Source organism: Leptonychotes weddellii, chromosome 1 (assembly GCF_054177405.1).
Source record: "Leptonychotes weddellii isolate Sample4059 chromosome 1, ASM5417740v2, whole genome shotgun sequence".
Taxonomy (NCBI): Eukaryota; Metazoa; Chordata; class Mammalia; order Carnivora; family Phocidae; genus Leptonychotes; species Leptonychotes weddellii.
This window is the reverse complement of record NC_138369.1, coordinates 103,096,496-103,115,561: the sequence shown is the minus strand read 5'-3', so window position 1 is coordinate 103,115,561 and position 19,066 is coordinate 103,096,496. Positions and strand designations below refer to the sequence as shown.

Sequence of the window (19,066 nt, the reverse complement as noted above, 5' to 3'; positions counted from 1 at the left end):
ATGGCATTTATGATTTCAACATTTTGGATGAGGGAGAGGCAGGTTGGGGGAGGCTTATCAAGCAAAGAAGCAGAATAAAAAGGTTGCTCATGCTCAGGGTTACACAAAAAAAATGTCTGGGAACAGAAAATAGTAAAATTAAAAATTCAGAGTATATTTAAAGAAGTAGGTGGAGATGAATGCAGAAGAGATAATTAGATGATATATTATTATTGAATAAATATATACATGCCTATAAATGTCTTCTAAATTTAAAAATTTATCCTTTTTCAATAAATGTGTGCAAGTTGGCCTGATTATATACACAGATATACTTAGAACAAGAAAACATGGAATGTAAAATGATTTTTTAAATTCATCTTCCAATATCATTTAGGAGACATAATACTAAAGGGGATGGAGATGGAAAAGGTGAATTCCCAAAATACAAACAATAACTTCTTCACATTCATCCTGTCTGTTTCATCCTATTTAAGCCTGTAATACTCCTTGTAAATTTGTGTGCTTGCAATTTTGAAACCTCAGCCTCTCTCTGAGGCTGATTGTGATCCTTCTAGAGATTTTGTTGTGATCCTTCTAGAGATTTTGTAAACTTCCCATCCACCAAACACTGGAATCCCACAGAAATGTGACTCCTATAGCTAAAACAAAATGAACACTTGGATCATTTTTCTCCTGCTTCCATGTTCCCCATCATCTTTTCAATCCCATTTTTTTCTATTGTCCATCTATCTTCTACCTAGTAACTTCTTTCCTTAACATCTGTCATGTTCTTCAAGCCCCGCATCATACTCTCACCACCAAGAATATCACACAGCACCTCTTTACCTTCAAAATCTCAAATTAGGTGCTTTCTTTCCATTATTATAAACCATTTACCTTTTCTTTCTTTCAGGTTCACTAAATTTTCTTTTTATTCTCAGTATGAACTCCTCTCACTCAACCCTGCCAATTCAGTTTTTTAATCTCTAATTATAATTGACCAGAACTCATCATGAACTTTGTCTCCATTACTACACCCACCCCTAGAGTTTATTGCCTTTTCTCTGCTTCCAGATCATGAATTACTGTTGGTTAAAGATTTAAATACACGAAGCCAAATTCTCCTTAAAAAAAAAAAAAAAGCATGGCATTCATCTTTCACTGGGAACTCACTATTGTAAAACATTATTTAATTCACACATTTTTTCGTTCCCTAGCATATTCCCAAGAAAACAATACCAAAATTTACACATCCCCATATCTTTTTTAAATTCCCAATTCACACATACTTTAATAGCAACTCCCAGCATGAACTTCCTCAGATAATATCCTCCCAAACTCAGCAAATTACTTTTATCATATTTATCTCTTATTCTATCATTTGGTCTCAGAGAAAGAGGCCTCAGAGAAATCTCTTTTCTGAATTTCAATCCCAACATCTATATTTTAAAATGCTTGCCTTGGGGTGCCTGGGTGGCTTAGTTGGTTAAGCATCTGCCTTCGGCTCAGGTCATGATCCCAGGATCCTGGGATTGAGCCCCGCATCAGGCTCCCTGCTTAGTGGGAAGTCTGCTTCTCCTTCTCCCTCTGCTCCTCCCCCTGCTTGTGCGTTCTCTTTCTCTCTCTCTCAAATAAATAAATAAAATCTTTTAAAAAATAAAATAAAATAAAATAAAATGCTTGCCCTGGGGCGCCTCAGTGGTCCAGTTGGTTGAGCATCTGACTCTTGATTTTGGCTCAAGTCATGAGGTCTAGCCCCCACACTGAGCACCACATGGGGCTCTGTGCTCAGTGAGGAGTCTGCTTCTCTCCCTCTCCCTCTGCCCCTCCCCACTCCCTCAAATAAAAATAAATATTAAAAAAAAGATAAAATGCTTGTCTTATACACTTAGCCCCTTCCTTGCCAATGTTTATTCCCCAAAAGAATATCCCACTGCAAACCCTATCAAGACAAAAAATCTAATTCATCACCTTGGTCTCCTCTCTTTTGATTTCCTTAATATAGTCAACCAGTCTTAGTGTTTAGATCATTGTTTCCCTTGCCCTCACATCAGCTGTCAAGTTCTTTAAAATCTACTTGCATAGTATATATGTTGTCATCCGGTCCCTCACCTCTTTTCGATACTGCTGCCCCCAGTATTAAAAATGAAGGACTGGTGTGATATCTTGACCTCACTGGTGCAGAAGCCTCTTAATTAGTTTGATTCTGCTCTTATTTGTCTTGCACATATTATTTCCAAGTTAGTTTTTTGAAAACAATGCACTACTACATTGTTTGCTTTGTTGACAGCACATCACTTGCCAAATAATTCATGAGTCTAACACTTAAAACTCTCCTGAATTGATCAGCTGTATTTTTATAATTTTACATTATTCCTCAAAATGAGCTTTATACTCCACCCAAACCCAGTTCCCTTATCAGATACACTCTTGAAATGAAAGAAAAAAAGACAAGAAAAGAAAAGTACTGGGTGGACCAAATTCAGATGAGGGGGCTGATGAGATACTCAGCATTGGAAAGCAAAAACAAGAGTTTTTCTCCATAAAATTCTCAATTTAGTGTTCTGTGTCAGCTACTTTTATTTTATTATAACCTCTTCCTTTTAATCTCCATTTGACTTATTCACCCACAAGTATATGTTCATGTACTTTAAATCTCAAGTTACTTTTCTATTAACCAATCAAGTGTGCTCTTTTAGATTTTAATTCTTTTTTTTTTTTTAAGATTTTATTTATTTATTTGAGAGAGCAAGAGAGATCACAGAGGGAGAGGGAGAAGCAGACTTGCCGCTGAGTGGAGATCCCAATGCGGGGCTCTATCCCAGGACCCTGAGCTGAAGGCAGATGCTTAATAGGTTTTAATTCTCGTAAATCCAATTACAGTATTTGTTACCACTGACCAACTGTTCATTTTTGAAAAAGATCTTTTTGCCTAACTGCATGTATTTAGAATTCCTTTTACCTGACTAGTCATTATCTTTCTGACCCTTAATTCTACATTCTCTCCTCACTAACCTCCCAAATGTGGGTATTCCTTGAAGCTCAAAGAAAAAGAGCTGTTTTTTCTCTGCATTTCTTCTTTTGTTGATTTAATCCTCATTAATGGCTGTAGATTTATAATGCTAAAAATACATTTATCTCTGACTTCTCTTCTGAGTTTTTGTCATATATCTCCAACATCTTTCAAAATACTGGTATGAATATCTCATTTTTTTTTACATCTAGAACTTAAAGAGCTTTCCATCTTAGCTTTCCAGCTGTTATTTTTTATTCTTCCTATAGCACCACCTTGGAATATCTATCCTCTAGCACTCTCTGAATATGTCAGGGTCATAAGTAAATTGGAATATGAATTCCATGAAACAGGCATATAATCCTTCTCCAAGGAATGAAGAACAAATTAATAGACTGTCAAAAACTCTCTTCTCAATCAGAACTGCAGGGAGCTGAGGACAGAGTGGTAAAAGAGGGAGTACAATAATTATATTAAATGCAAAAGAGGGAAAAGTTTCCGTGTAAATTCAATGTAATCTCCATATTTATTTCAGACATCTTTTAATGTCATTAAACAGTTAAAACAAGGCTTTAAACAATAAGAAATATGTCACTTTATCAATTTTTTTCTACATATTGAAGGCTCATAGTCTTTGTACCCCGACTTCCCTGATCCTCACAATGTACAATTTATGCTATTTTCAAATCAGTGAGAGCATATAGGAGAACTTAGTGATAGCTTCGCTCACTTTCTGCTTATACTTTTTATGAAATTCTTTGATTTGGAGGTTGTACTACTGTATAGAATAAACTGTATTTGTAAAAATATCTACTTCCAGGTTCTGTTACTAATGTTCAAAATTCAACATAAAGGCAGGCAGAGGAGATACAAATGAAGGAGAATAGAAAAGACCTTCTGAATTGTTTGGAGAAGACATGAGACCTATTCGGTGATATCTGGGGGAATATTTAGCATTTAATGAGGAAGGTAGAGTTTGATAAATAGTTACAAGATAGTACAGAACCTAAGCAAAATATTAATTTAGAAAGAGACACAAGCATATTTAGGAATAAAAGAATAAAAATAAATTACCACTGCTACCAATAAAAAAAATAATTATAGTACTGAATCTCAAAGGACGTGGCATAGAATACATTTTGGAATATATATATATATATATGAAGATACTTCAGAAAAGAGGAGAGATATAGGATTCAGAATCATAAAGAGAAGTATAAGTTACATTCAGAATCATCTAGTTGCTTAGGTAAAAGGTTACTCATTGCAAAAAGATGTATGCAAAAACAATCATCACAAAAGATAGTAGCATGTAACTGGGTTACATTTCTGATTCCAATAATACAAATTCTAGGTATTCCAAATATCTAAAAAATATATATGTATATACATACATACATAAATATGTATACCTAGAATTTGTATTATTGGAATATAATATATATAACATATATATGTATATTTTAGATATTTGGAATACCTAGAATACTTATATTACTGGAATATATATATATATATAAAATTGGCAATATAAAATTTGCCCCTCCCATTACTTAGACTCTTTAGGGTAGAAAAGCCAGAACAAAAAACAAACTATAAATAATAATTATAACTACTACTTTATATTTTCTTGTTGTTATATAAATATCCAATCAACACTAAAAGCATAAATAATTTTATTATCAAGTTAAATGATGACATCTGGCCCTTCCTCTTATTCTTTTTTTTTAAATTTTATTTATTTGACAGAGAGAGACAGCGAGAGCAGGAACACAAGCAGGGGGAGTGGGAGAGGGAGAAGCAGGCTTCCCGCCGAGCAGGGAGCCCGATGTGGGACTCGATCCCAGGACCCTGGGATCATGACCTGAGCTGAAGGCAGACGCTTAACGACTGAGCCACCCAGGCGCCCTCCTCTTATTCTTCGAAGTGGGTTAGAGCACAGTCTCAAAAATGTTGGTATAAATCTCAAGATTTAATATTGGACATAGATAGTAAATAATGTAAAAACTTTATTATTAATATACAGATATTAATAATAATTAACAGTTCAAATTTTAATGCTATCTATGCTGACTTTTTTTCCATGATGGCAAACATCTAGTGTGTGTATACATATATCTATATATTTATATTTTATATATGTTATATAAACTATATTATTTTATAAATTATAAATTACATTATTTTTTATATATTTATAAATTGAGTGGTACTTTTATTTTTTCCTTAGTATTTTATTATATCAATTTTATTTTTAAAATTTTTTCAAATTTTTATTTAAATTCTAGTTAGCTAACATACAGCATAATATTGGTTTTAGGGGTAAAATTTAGTGATTCATCACTCACACATAACACTGAGTGCTCAATACAACAAGTTCCCTCCTTAATACCCATCACCCATTTAGCCCATTCCCCTGCTCACCTTCCCTCATCAGCCCTCAGTTTGTTCTCTATAGTCCAGAGTCTCTTACAGTTTGCTTCCCTCTTTTTTCCCCCTTCACCTACATTCATCTGTTTTGTTTCTTAAATACCAAATATGAGCGAAATCATATGGTATTTGTCCTTTGACTGACTTGTTTCATTTAGCATAATGCCCTCTAGCTCCATCCACGTCATTGCAAATGGCAAGATTTCATTCTTTCTTATGGCTGAGTAATATTCCATTGTATATATATGCATATATATCTATATCCATTCATCAGTTGATGAATATCTGGGCTCTTTCTATAATTTGGTATTGTTGATAATACTGCTATAAATATTGGTGTGCATGTGCTCCTTTGAATCAGTAGTTTTTTATCTTTTGGGTAAATAGTAGTGCAATTGCTGGGTCATAGGGTAGTTCTATTTTTTTTTTTTAAGATTTTATTTATTTATTTGACAGAGAGAGTTAGCGAGAGCAGAAACAAGCAAGGGGAGTGGGAAAGGGAGAAGCAGGCTTCCCGCTGAGCAGAGAACCCGATGAGGGGCTCGATCCCAGGACCCTGGGATCATGACCTGAGCCAAAGGCAGACGCCTAACCGACTGAGCCACCCAGGCGCCCCAGGGTAGTTTTATTTTTAAATTTTTGAGGAACCTCTATACTATTTTCCAGAGTGACTACACCAGTTCGCATTCTCACCAACAGTGTAAGAGGGTTCCCCCTTCTCCGCATCCTCACCAACATCTATTGTTTCCCATGTTGTTAATTTTAGCCATTCTGACAGGTGTCAGGTGGTATCTCATTGTGGTTTTGATACATATTTCCCTGGTGATAAGTGATGTTGAGCATCTTTTCATAATTCTGTTGGCTATCTTGGATATCTTGGATGTCTTCTGTCCATTTTCTAATTGGATATTCATTTTTTTGGTGTTGAGTACTATAAGTTCTTTATAGATTTTGGATCCTTTATCAGATATGTCATCTGCAAATATCTTCTCCCATTCCATAGGCTGCCTTTTAGTGTTGTTGAATGTTTCCTTTGCTGTGCAGAAGATTTTTATCTTAATGAAGTCCCAATAGTTCATTTTTACTTTTGTTTTCCTTGCTTCCAGAGATATATCTAGTAAGAAGTTGCTACGGCCGAAGTCAAAGGGGTTACTACCTGTGTTTTCCTCTAGTATTTTGATGGTTTCCTGTCTCACATTAGGCCTTTCATCCATTTTGAATTTATTTTTGTGTTTGTTGTAAGAAAGTGGTCCAGTTTCATTCTTTTGCATGTTGCTGTCCAGTTTTCCCAACACCATTTGTTGAAGAGACTGTCTTTTTCCCATTGGATATTCTTTCCTGTTTTGTTGAAGATTAGTTAACCATATAGTTATGGTCCCTTTCTGGGTTTTCTCTTCTGTTTTATTGATCTATGTGTCTGTTTTTATGCCAGTACCATACTGTCTTGATGACTACAGCCTGAAGTCTGGAATTCTGATGCCTCCAGCTTTGGTTTTCTTTTTCAAGATTGCTTTGGCTATTCAGGAGTGGCAGTTTTAGTAGTCATCACATAGACTAAGTAGTTCAATTTTTAATTGAAAATAAATTTTATGAAGTTCCCTCAAAAACTAAAGCAAGATTTTCATTTCTATCCTGCCAAATCTTCTCTCCTATAAGCTATATGATTGACTTAGAGCTTCTGCTAAGCCGCAGTGAGTTCACAGCCTCAGGTCCTTTTTGTAAGCAGCCTTATCTCTTACTTTATATTGTGTAGCTTTTGGTGTTTCTGAGGTTGTATTTTCAAGTTCAGATAAAAGGCACATGGCGAAATAAAATCAACAGGTCGCATCATTCACTGAACCAATCAAGGAATGGAGTCCTGATCTTATTTCATGAATTAGTACAAAATATACCAAAGAAATAAATATAACATACCCACCAATAATGACCTTTAAAGATGAATCTTGGGACACCTGGGTGGCTCAGTTGGTTAAGCATCTGCCTTGGGCTCAGGTCATGATCCCAGAGTCCTGGAATCCAGCCCCATATAGAGCTCCCTGCTCAGTGGGGAGCCTGCTTCTCCCTCTCCCTCTGCCTGCTGCTCTCCCTGCTTGTGCTCTCTCTCTCTGTCAAATAAATAAAATATTAAAAAAAGTAAAAATAAATCTTTCTCACTAGTTTCTATCCCAACAAAACCATAGGATTTCATAGATTAATTTCCAAAATGAAGTAATGGGAATGAGGACAAAATGGTGATTGTAAGTTTACGTGGGATTCTCAATGACCAAGATTCATTTTTTCTCTCTCTCTTACTTAAAGGGCACCCAGGAATAACTTGGTTATGTTTCAAAGCAAAACAGCATTCAGGATTTTAGGAGGATCCTACACTTCTATACCATGAAAGATATCAGCTGTGTAAGTTCTTCTAACTGAAACACTATTAACTGATTGGAATCTTATCGTGGATATAAAAAGAATCTATCTGGCCTTGTCTCCTCTCCCCATAGCTCTGGAATCATGAAAATTCTAGTTACCTGCTCAGCCCGACTCTGCCACCAAAGCCCTTTCTAACCATAGCCAGGAAGAATTTAAGATGTTTAGTTCAACCTAATGAAAATCATTATGACACTATTCTTGCTGCTAATCATTCATTTCTTCATTAAACAATGATTCACAAGAGGAATGACTATATGCCAAGAATGCTAGGTGCTTTGGATACAGACATGACTAACACAAGTAGAGGTATAGCATGTGCTGACAGCATAGAGTTAGGGCTCTCACCCAAGTTGAGAGGGGAAGGGAGAATTTAACGCTAAGGAAGTGTTACGTAAGATGAGATCCAAAAGATGAGAAAGAATTAACTACACCCAGGGGCAGAAAGAAGACAGCAGCTAGGAAAGAAGAAAGAAAGAAGAAAGAAAAGAAAGAAAGAAGAAGAAAGAAAGAAGAAAGAAGAAAGAAAGAAAGAAAGAAAGAAAGAAAGAAAGAAAGAAAGAAAGAAAGAGAAAGAAAAGAAGGAAAAGAAAAAGGGAGGGAGGGAGGAAGGAGAAGAAAGAGAGTGCAGAAAGAGGGAGGGGAAGAAAGAAAGAAAAGAAGGAAGAAAAGCACTACACGCAGTAGCCCTAAGGCAAGAAGGAAACAACTCGTTCTAGAAATCTGAGGCAGGTAAGTGTAGCTGACTCATTGAACAAGGGAATATGGCATAAAATAAGTAAGAATCTATAAGAGTAGGCAGGGAGTAGAAAACAAGGGGACAAATCAGCCCTCAGACTTTATCCTGATGGAAGTTGGGAACCACAAAGGAATATAGCATGGTAGAGACATATACTTGCCAACTGTTTTTTAAAGATAACTCTGACTGAAATATGAAGATGCTATTAGTCAAGACAAAAAATAAAAAGAAAGACTAAATATAAGGTCATTGCAGAATTCCAGATGAGTTTGGTGCCATAGGAATGGACATAACGAAAATCACATGAAAGGGTTTTCCAGACAGATTCAACTAGACTTGATGACTTAAAAGTAGAGGTTAAAGGTGAGAGAGTTATCAACAATGATTCTTGGGCTTCCCATCTAGACTCTCTGTTATAGTTTATGTGCTAGCTCTTAAACCTGGGTGCCATTACATACATAAATGTTTGTCTTAGTAACTGCCCCATACTCCAATCTTTCAGGAGTAGGCTGACAGACATTCTGAAGCTGACTGTCTAACTGCTAACTTGGACATTCACTTATTGTCTGTTCTCAGACTCCCCCTCATGTGCCTATTAAAGCATTATGCTAGTTCCAATTTTCTGACATTGAGTGACTGCTTTGGCTACTATATTTATTCTTTTTCTTACCCTTTGTATATATATATTTATTTTACACTGCATCATTAAAAAATTAAGGTTACCTTTCAAATACCTCAATTAAATCAATGAAAATTAAGGACTGAGGGAAAATGTAGATATAGATCAAGTAAAAGCAAGACCAGACTTGTGCAGGTCATTAGGCTTATGAAGTTATTTTAAAAAGGGTTGCAAATTTAAAATATCATACCATAGTAGTCAAAGCAAAACACAGAACATGTTCTGTCTCACAGTTCACATTATTTACAAAATATAAGCATCAATTATTTGAGGAAAGCAATAGATTTTACGACTGAAACATCTCTCTTTAGGTGATGTTAAATCATGTAGGAATGCATCCCCAACAACCTCCTTGTAATAAATGTAATACTGAGTTTTATATAATTGTTTCTTGAAATATCTGTCAATATTTCAGTATGAGGAGGTAGTGCAGAGTTATTATAAACATAATTCTGAATGCTACCCAAATATATGATTTGATTCAGGAATAAGTTCTAGAATATAGAAAATAGATTTGCACTGGAATAGAGAAAGAATAAAAGGGAGGTATGCTTCACCTGGAAAGAACCTGATATGGGGAGATCAGTTTCTAACTACATCTACTTTTCATGCCTGAGAGTAAAATGCTTATTAACAAAGTATTATCTCTGTTTTGCACTATCCAATCCATGAAATATAGTGTATACTTCAGTTATGCTAGAGGGAAAAAAGGTGAGACACACTGGTATTAAAATATGGGTAGGGGCCATATGCATCAAATACCACCCCATTTCCCACCACAGCACATGTGCACACCACACTCACACACACACACATGCACAAAATCTCACAATCTCAACTGGACTGCTGATAAAAATCTGATGGCAGATAGTTCAAGATCATTTATGTAAAGCAGAATTAATTATGTGATTAAGAGCACGTCATCTGTTTAGATTTGGTCTTGGCCAAGTTAACCAAGCTCCCTGTAAGCCAGTTTCCTTATCATAAAATAGAAATAATACTGGTACCTATGTAATAAAATTGTGGAGATTATAAAATAATTTTTATAAAATGCTTAGAAAATTGATTAGCATATAAATGTACTATTTATCGTGCATTGAAAAAATATGAGAAACACTCCATAAGAGTTTGGAGGATCAGTATTCTATATTGTTCAATTATTGGTTTATTCAACAAATATTTATTGCACGTCTATTGTGCCAACTCCTGTACCAGAATACATTAAGGCACCTGTGAGTACGATAGATCTCCATCTGGCAAGTGCAAAGCTTCCCAAGCTATTTAAGTTTTAAATCTAATAACTTATTTCTCTCTGTCTTCCTCTTTTCGCTTTTCTCTTTCTTTCATTTATTTAAAAAAAAAATTTCTCACTAGTGAAGAATGGTTCAATAAAGTACTGCACAAAGGACAGTTTAGAAAGCTGATCTAGTCATATTGTTTAGATGTACCTACTTAATAGAATAACTGAAGAGATTGTTGGGGTAATTTTTGTAAGACTAGATTAAGGAGTCCAATCCAGAAGCCCATTTTTATTCTGAGATGGCTTTTAAGGACTGAGTACTGTCTGAAGACCTGGCCTTAATCCTAGAGCATACAGCTAAATCTGTTCATTAATGGAGGAAGTTTAGCTCTAGTCTCAAGTTTATACCATATTACTCAACCTCACCATGAACCAGGATAACATACAACCACTGTCAGCTCTGATGGATCCAAACACCATGTATATTTCTAGTAGCATTTGAATGTAACCAAAACTAATGCTTCATTTCAATAGACACAAGTCACATGTACTTAAGTACACACAGTTTGAAATCAAGGTATGTTATTCAAAATGTCTTTTATTAAAGTGCAAATTTCTTGGGCTCTTAGATTAAAATTATATATTTTTGAATATATGGATACCCTCTATGCCTATTCTGAAGGCACATCAGGAAGCCAAAATTTAAATATTATATTTTCATTTCTTGGCAGAAAAGCCAATTTTGATCTGAAGTCTCTTTCAAATTAGTTGTGACATTGCTTTCTTCACTAAAAAAAAAGGAAGCACAGAGACACTCTGAGAATAAATGATATCATTATTTTTCCTAATGGAAAAACATTAATTTTAATGTCAGGATTAAAATATTAATGCCTCAAATAGGAAAATATTTTTAAATGTTAAGGATATGAAATGCTTTAAGATAGTTATGTAAATCATTTAAAAACTTGAAGAAAACTTTTATTCAGTTTGCCAAAGGACAGTTTTCAAGAAGTGGAATTTGAATTAAAGAAAAATTACATTTATATTGTTCAAACTTGCAGTTAACTGACTTCACATGAAATTAATTTAAAACTTCAGGACTAAAATTTTCGTTGTGAACTAATATTTGTGGTAGAAAAATAGATGCACTTTTTCCAAACATATTAGATTCTAAACTAATTACTCTTTATAAGAAATACAAAAATTCTTACATGATACTTACAGAGAACTTAGTACAAACACTTTAGAAGGTCACTTTACTTTTAATTTTGTTGGTTCAAAAGTATTTATTATATATGAAGTATCTTTAAATGTATTAAATTTAAGAAACATCTTTTGGAAGATAGTGAGCACATATATCTCATCAGTTAAAAGTACTTATAAATGGGGCGCCTGGGTGGCTCAGTTGGTTAAGTGACTGCCTTCGGCTCAGGTCATGATCCTGGAGTCCCGGGATCGAGTCCCGCATCGAGTCCCGCATCGAGTCCCGCATCGAGTCCCGCATCGAGTCCCGCATCGAGTCCCGCATCGGGCTCCCTGCTCAGCAGGAAGTCTGTTTCTCCCTCTGACCCTCCCCCCTCTCATGTGCTCTCTCTCTCTCATTCTCTCTCTCAAATAAATAAATAAATAAAATCTTTAAAAAAAAAAAAGTACTTGTAAATGTATATGTAGATTTCCATTTTATTTATATCTTTAATACCAATGTATATAGCAAAGTAGTAGATATATGTTTAAAGCAGTAGTGCTGTGATCATAATAGCAAATAATAGGATTTGTGTACAAATTCAGAAGTCAGGTGTTTTTGAACCAAGGCAAATTCCTATTAGAGATGCATGTGATTTCCCAACTGAGAATCAGTTGGCCACAGAGTTGTACAGAGTATTGTGAATCCCAACAATGCCATCTCAGTTTTTGGGCAAAGCGTATAACTTGCTCTTGCCTAATATACCTAAAAAGCGCAATAGTTTTGGTAGATTGACTAAACAAATAAGCAAACTTTTTTAAGGGTGTATTTCCTCTTTTGCAAGGTAGGCAAGCAGACAATCATAAAGGTTAATATAGTTGTTTCCAATTTTTATTATTTGTATTATTATTCCTATTTCTACTGGTTAGACAATACTGGGACTATGGCTTCTAGATAATGTTTGATATTGTCAATTATTATCAGGTCTGCCATTTGGCTAAGCAGTGTTGAGAATGGCTTAATCAAAACTGCCCCCTATTAACAGCCACATGAATACAACAATAAATTTTTAAAATAACAAATATAGAATTAAAACTCTTTCATGAAGAAGTTGAAAGTAACTTATTTATCCACATTCTCATAGGATATCTTAGCATTAAAATTCTATTACCTAATATAAAATTATTTTAGGGGTACTTGGGTGGCTCAGTCAGTTAAGTGTCTGCCTTCAGCTCAGGTCATGATCCCAGAGTCCTGGGATGGAGCCCTGCATTGGGCTCCCCCACTCAGTGGGGAGTCGCTTCTTCCTCTCCCTCCACCCCTCCCCCTCCCCCCTCTCCCCTCCCCCCTGCTTGTGCGCGCGCTCTCTCTCTCTCTTTCTCAAATAAATAAAATCTTTTAAAAAAACCTATCTTAAACAAAACCCATATTCACAATATTTATAAAGAAGTTTTAATATGTTATTTTTAAAATATTAGCATGAAATAACAAAAATTAGCAAAAAATAATCCTGGATAAATCTCTGGGAAAATAAACATTGCTGCAAAAAAAAAAAAAGAGAGCTACAATTTCTAGTAGTTTTAACTATAATATATATATGACTTTTTTTTCCAGAGTGACATTTTAAGATTAAAATAATTATATTTATAATTTTTACTTTTATAAAAGGGTGGTAACAGAGGAATGCAAAAAAGAAAATAAAAAGTATATAATCTATGGCATCAGGTGCAAAAATATAGATAATGAAACATATTAATCTAATTATAACATAAATAGAATAATAAATGCCAAGTCCCCAACAGATACTATGAAACAGTAACAACTGGTGTTGAAATAAAAAATTATTGATAAAAATCATTTAGTTTTTCTGTAATATTATACTATAGATCAGGAGCTGCCAAACTACTGCCCACAATCCAGATCTGGTCCACCAGCTGTTCTGTAAATAAAGTTTTACTGAAACAAAGCTATGTTCATTTCTTTATAGATGTAAAACTTGAAATATTTACTGTCTCTTTACAGAAAAAGTTTGCTAAGCCCCCCTATGGATCATTGTTATAGATAATCTATTGTCACTAACAAGATGGTTTAAATGGTATTTAAAATACTTACTGGTTTCAGGGTGCCTGGGTGGCTCAGTGGGTTAAGTGTCTGCCTTTGGCTCAGGTCATGATCTCTAGGTCCTGGGACAGAGCCCCGAGTCGGACTCCCTGCTCAGCAGGAAGTCTGCTTTTCTCTCTCTTCCTCCCTCTGCCCCTTGTCCCTGCTAGTTCTCTCTCGCTCTCAAATAAATAAATAAAATATTTAAAATACTTACTGGTTTCAAATGCATATTTACAAAAAAAATTTTAAAAAGATTACTAATAGGAATTTTTTTTCAAACTTCAAATTCCTAACAATGAAGATAAAAGCTCTATTTCATAATGTTCTCTGATATTTTAAGTCTTCTAAAATAAGATGCTCTTAAAGTACCATTTTAAAAGTATTTGGTTTAATTAATTTTATATGTCTGAATTACCAGAAGAGAATTCAAACTTTACAATCATTCTTTGTGAAATGAACATTGCACACTCATGGAACTATTAAGAAAATAAAATAGTCTATCTTACATCATTGCTTCATTTTATCCATTCTGCTTATTAGCAAGTAAATATTTTTTTTAATTTTAAAAATATAACAAAATATGTTTTCATATATGTGCAATTACTTTTATTTTTACATTGGTTTAAACAGATGTGGACTGATTTGCACTTTTTTAAGCAAATCAAAGAAATGTTATGATAAGAATAAGTGTATGATTTTATAAATCCATTCTGATAAGCCTCAGATTTTTTCTGATTTTCTAAATTAGCAATTCTTAGCTCCTGGCAAGCCATAAACTGTTTTCATTTCAAGAATGTCACTTTCTGCTCTGCTTCAGAGATATCTTTGTAAAGAGCATAATTTCTGATGATGTGGGGATTAACACATGTGTGAGAGTCACTCAAGTGGTTATTATTCAATTTAAATCTAACTTCTGCATAATTACATCATAATGTAGCTTCCATTCAGCTGCTTAATATTCTTGATACGCTGTAATCTCAAGGTAATCACTAACCTAAGAGCAGCCTCTGCTGGCAAACAGAGGCTGAGCTGCAAGCATTTTTACTGTACTATTACAATGTCACTTGACTGTCCAATTACAAAGGATATTTTAGGAAGGTTTTAACATTTTTATTGCATGGAGCAGTGTGATAAATTACATACTTTTAATCTAAAATGAAGGTAAACATGGTATATTTGTTTTAAGACTAAACAAAATCAGCAGATCTAGTTTAGAGGCTTATTTCTCAAAGCTCAGCTCGTGGCCTGGGGTCATTTAGGAAGGACAGTCAAATGAGGAAAAGACCCCAGATTTCACAGGATTTTTTTTTTTTTTTTAGATTTCACAGGATTGGAATATTGAATGAGAGGATGATATATCAAAAAGTTTCCTGTCAGGGCGCCTGGGTGGCTCAGTTGGTTAAGCGACTGCCTTCGGCTCAGGTCATGATCCTGGAGTCCCTGGATGGAGTCCCTGGATCGAGTCCCGCATCGGGCTCCCTGCTCGGCGGGGGGTCTGCTTCTCCCTCTGACCCTCCCCCCTCTCATGTGCTCTCTCTCATTCTCTCTCTCAAATAAATAAATAAAATCTTTAAAAAAAAAAAAAAGTTTCCTGTCAGTTGCCTGCGTGGCTCAGTTGGTTAAACAACTGCCTTCGGTTCAGGTCATGATCCTGGAGTCCCAGAATCCAGTCCCACATCGGGCTCTGCTCAGCAGGAGTCTGCTTCTCCCTCTGACCCTCTCCCTCCATCTTTTTCTCTCTCTCTCATTCTCTTTTTCGCAAATAAATAAAATCTTAAAAAAAAAAAAAAACAACTTTTCTTCATCTTAAAAAAAAAGTTTCCTGTAAAATACAAAGTTCTATATAAATAAGTTAATTCTAAATTTTAATGTTGGTTCCAGTACAATGGACCTAATGGATATGATTACCTTAGTGAATTTTCCTTTCCAGATAAATATAATTGTAAATGAGAGATCACATAGAAGGGATAGAACAATACGTCTCTTTTAGAAGCATGTAAAAGAAATGCCACCTAGATATAACTTTCAAAATTATATCTATTAAGCACAAAATCACCCTTCCTGGGTCTGTGATACTGAAGCACACACATAATTTGACTATAAAATATGGCTTGCATAGTAATCAATAATCGTTCAGTAAGTATATATAATTACCTTTTCCCTTGGGCTGGGTGCCATGGAGGATATCATGTAAAGTCTGACAAAACTAGATACATAAAAGTAACACACTTGAACAATAGTGAACAATTAAAATCCACAAACACTGTGTGGACTACTTAATTATATAGCTTATATTCATCTAACAGTTGTACATTCTTTTGGATAGAATCATTCCTCTATGCTACAAGGGGACATCCTGTTGCAGCCTGTTACAAAGTAAAATGTTAGGTCTTGTGTATTTGTTTAATTTTTTAATACAGATCACTTTAACAATAGAACTCTACAATCTCTTACTTCTTCCTACATGAATCTGCCATTCTCATTTACCTGTTCTACTAATTCTTTGCACAGACCTAGTACAGTATCTTTCTTCTTAATGGTAATAATAATGAATGCCTACTACAGTGGTTCTCAAAGTGTGGTCAAGGATCCTGAAGTCCCTAAGACCCTGAGACAGGGGTTCCTGTGATCAGTATCTATTTTGTAATGCTCAAATGTTGTTTGACATTTTCACTGAAGGTGGAGAAAACTGCTAGTGTCTCAGCACAAATCAAGGCACGAGTACAAAACTGTACTATTATTACTGAATCCTTTACCGCCATACAGTTAAAAAAGAAAAAAATACATATCTTAGATTCACCTACAAATATCCATGAAGCATTAAAATTATCAATATTATTGAATCACAATCCTTGAATATGTCTTTTTTACTCTTCCATGTGATAAAATGGAAAATATACACTTAAGCATTTCCTCTGCAGACTGAAAGTACAGTGGTCATCTCTAGAAAAATCAGTTGTGCAATTGAGTTACAATTTGAGAGTAGTACTAGATGCTTTTTACATGGAAAACCTTTTTTGCTCATAAGAACAAATGACAAATTACATTATTCAGATTTTTTTTGGCAGAAATTTTCTCAAAAATGAACAATGTGAGTTTATACTTCAAAGAAAACAATTAACATTTTTAATAATAAAATTCAAGATTTCAAGCAAAAATAAGAAATATAAAAAACTGTATCCACCATCATAAGCTTAAGATCTTCCCAATAATTAAAGACTTTTCTAATGTGATTGGTGGTGACATTAATGAATGTGATTTTCTGATGCTGTATAAGGAAATGCGTCAACATTTGGAAGATCAGAATAATTCAGTTAATTTTCAAATAACCAATTTTTCAATTTTCAACAGTTTTCAAATAACCAATGCATGATGCTATAAAATTATGCATCAGTAAGAGATCGATTCAAAGTACATCATAGGTTGGGGCACCTGGGTGGCTCAGTTGGTTTAGCATACACCTTTGGGGCTCAGGTCATGATCTCAGGCTCCTGAGATTGAGCCCTGCCTTGGGCTCCCTGCTCACCAGGGAGTCTGCTTCTCCCTCTGCCTCTGCGCCTCTGCGCCTCTCCCCACCACCCCACTCCCCCCAACCCGGCCCCGCTCATGTTTTATCTTTCTCTCTCAAATAAATAAATAAAATATATTTTTTAAAAAGTACATAATAGATCAATGGACTTTAATGTATCAGAGTTTAAAATGTTCATTGATATAGTTTCAGATTCCACATTGCAATTAATCTTTAAGAAATGATCACTTATGTAGTTTTAGTACAGTATTAAAGAAGAATATCCACAATTATATAAAAATCTTTTGAAAATACTCCCCCATTTTCCAACCATATTTGTATAATACCAGTTTTTCTTCATATTACTTCTTCAAAAACAACATAACACAATAGATTGCGTGCAGAAGATATGATAATCTAGCTTTATTTCATAGAGGCAAATGATAAAGATTTGAAAAAAAAATGTGACAGTGTAACAATGACATTCTTTTCACTACAAATTTTTGGATGAAAAAATAGTATTTTTCCTACAAAATGTTCTTTTAGTTTGCAACAGGTTTATTATTACAATTTTAATTAATTTATACAAAAATGTTTTAAGGGCGCCTGGGTGGCTCAGTTGGTTAAGCGACTGCCTTCGGCTCAGGTCATGATCCTGGAGTCCCGGGATCGAGTCCCGCATCGGATTCCCTGCTCAACGGGGAGTCTGCTTCTCCCTCTGATCCTCCCCCTCTCATGCTCTCTGTCTCCCATTCTCTCTCTCAGATAAATAAATAAAATCTTTAAAAAAAAAAAATTAAAAAAAAATGTTTTAAAATCATTATATGGTAAATATTGATAGCTATAAATGCACATGAAAATTTTCTTAGGGTGCACAATAATTTTTAAGTGTGTAAAATGTCCTAAAACTCCAAATTTGAGAACTCTCAGCCTAATACATGCTAGATACTAGTCTAAGTACTTTGCACATTGTTTAATTCTCAAAACAACCCTATGAGAAACTAATATTTTCATGATTTATAGATGAAATGGAGTTTTTTACAGATGAAATGGAGTTTTTAATAGATGAAACAATTTGTCAGAGGTCACACAGATAAAATGGAATAAAGCCAGGATCTGAACACCGGGTCCCATGCTGTTTAGCATTATACTACCTCCATGATTTTGATAATGAACTTTCCCAGAAAAAGTCTACCTGATGGTCTAAGTCCTCTATTGAATAGAATAAGCAATAAAACAGAATGCCTAAATTTGACTCCCAACTCTACTGTAAAATTCCTTGAGGTTCAGTAGCTTAAAAAATGAGCAAATTAATAATGGTCATGGTAATTATAACAAGCAAATTAAATGACACAAAATTTTTGTACAACTGTAAAGCATTCTAAAGTTATTCTGCCTTTGCTTTATGTCCCAACTGAATATCCCTCTTCACAATGCCTTACCTATCAAATACCTCTATGTCTGTGGCCTTCCTAAAGAATTATGGCACTTTTTAATACACTCATTTAAAAATTCACTTTTATGTGTGTCTCCTATCTCATTACTGAAATTATAGGCTCTACAGGGCAGGGAATCTCTAAGTGCCTTCCCAGCTTCTTACCTAAGGCCCTATACTCAGTAAGCACCCAACAGACATTTTCTTATGAAATCAATGATGATTACACCTGTCAGGTTTAAGATTAGTCTACTTCAAGCCTTATGGGTCTCACCTAGCTTTTATTTAGGGAAGAGAGCCAGTAATGATTTCTTACTGAGTTAAATAAAAGCCACAGGTAGG

General features: G+C 34.6%; 1 long non-coding RNA gene across 2 annotated transcripts in view; it reads right to left on the bottom strand.

The window, feature by feature from the left end:
• Positions 1 to 13,924, bottom strand: part of LOC115941752 (uncharacterized) — a 43,395-nt gene extending 29,471 nt beyond the window's left edge. For both annotated transcript variants that reach the window (XR_014140251.1, XR_014140248.1), the window contains exon 1: positions 13,791 to 13,924. This is a non-coding gene — a long non-coding RNA (uncharacterized LOC115941752). The remainder of the gene's footprint in view (positions 1 to 13,790) is intronic.
• Between the last annotated feature and the right edge of the window lie 5,142 nt (positions 13,925 to 19,066).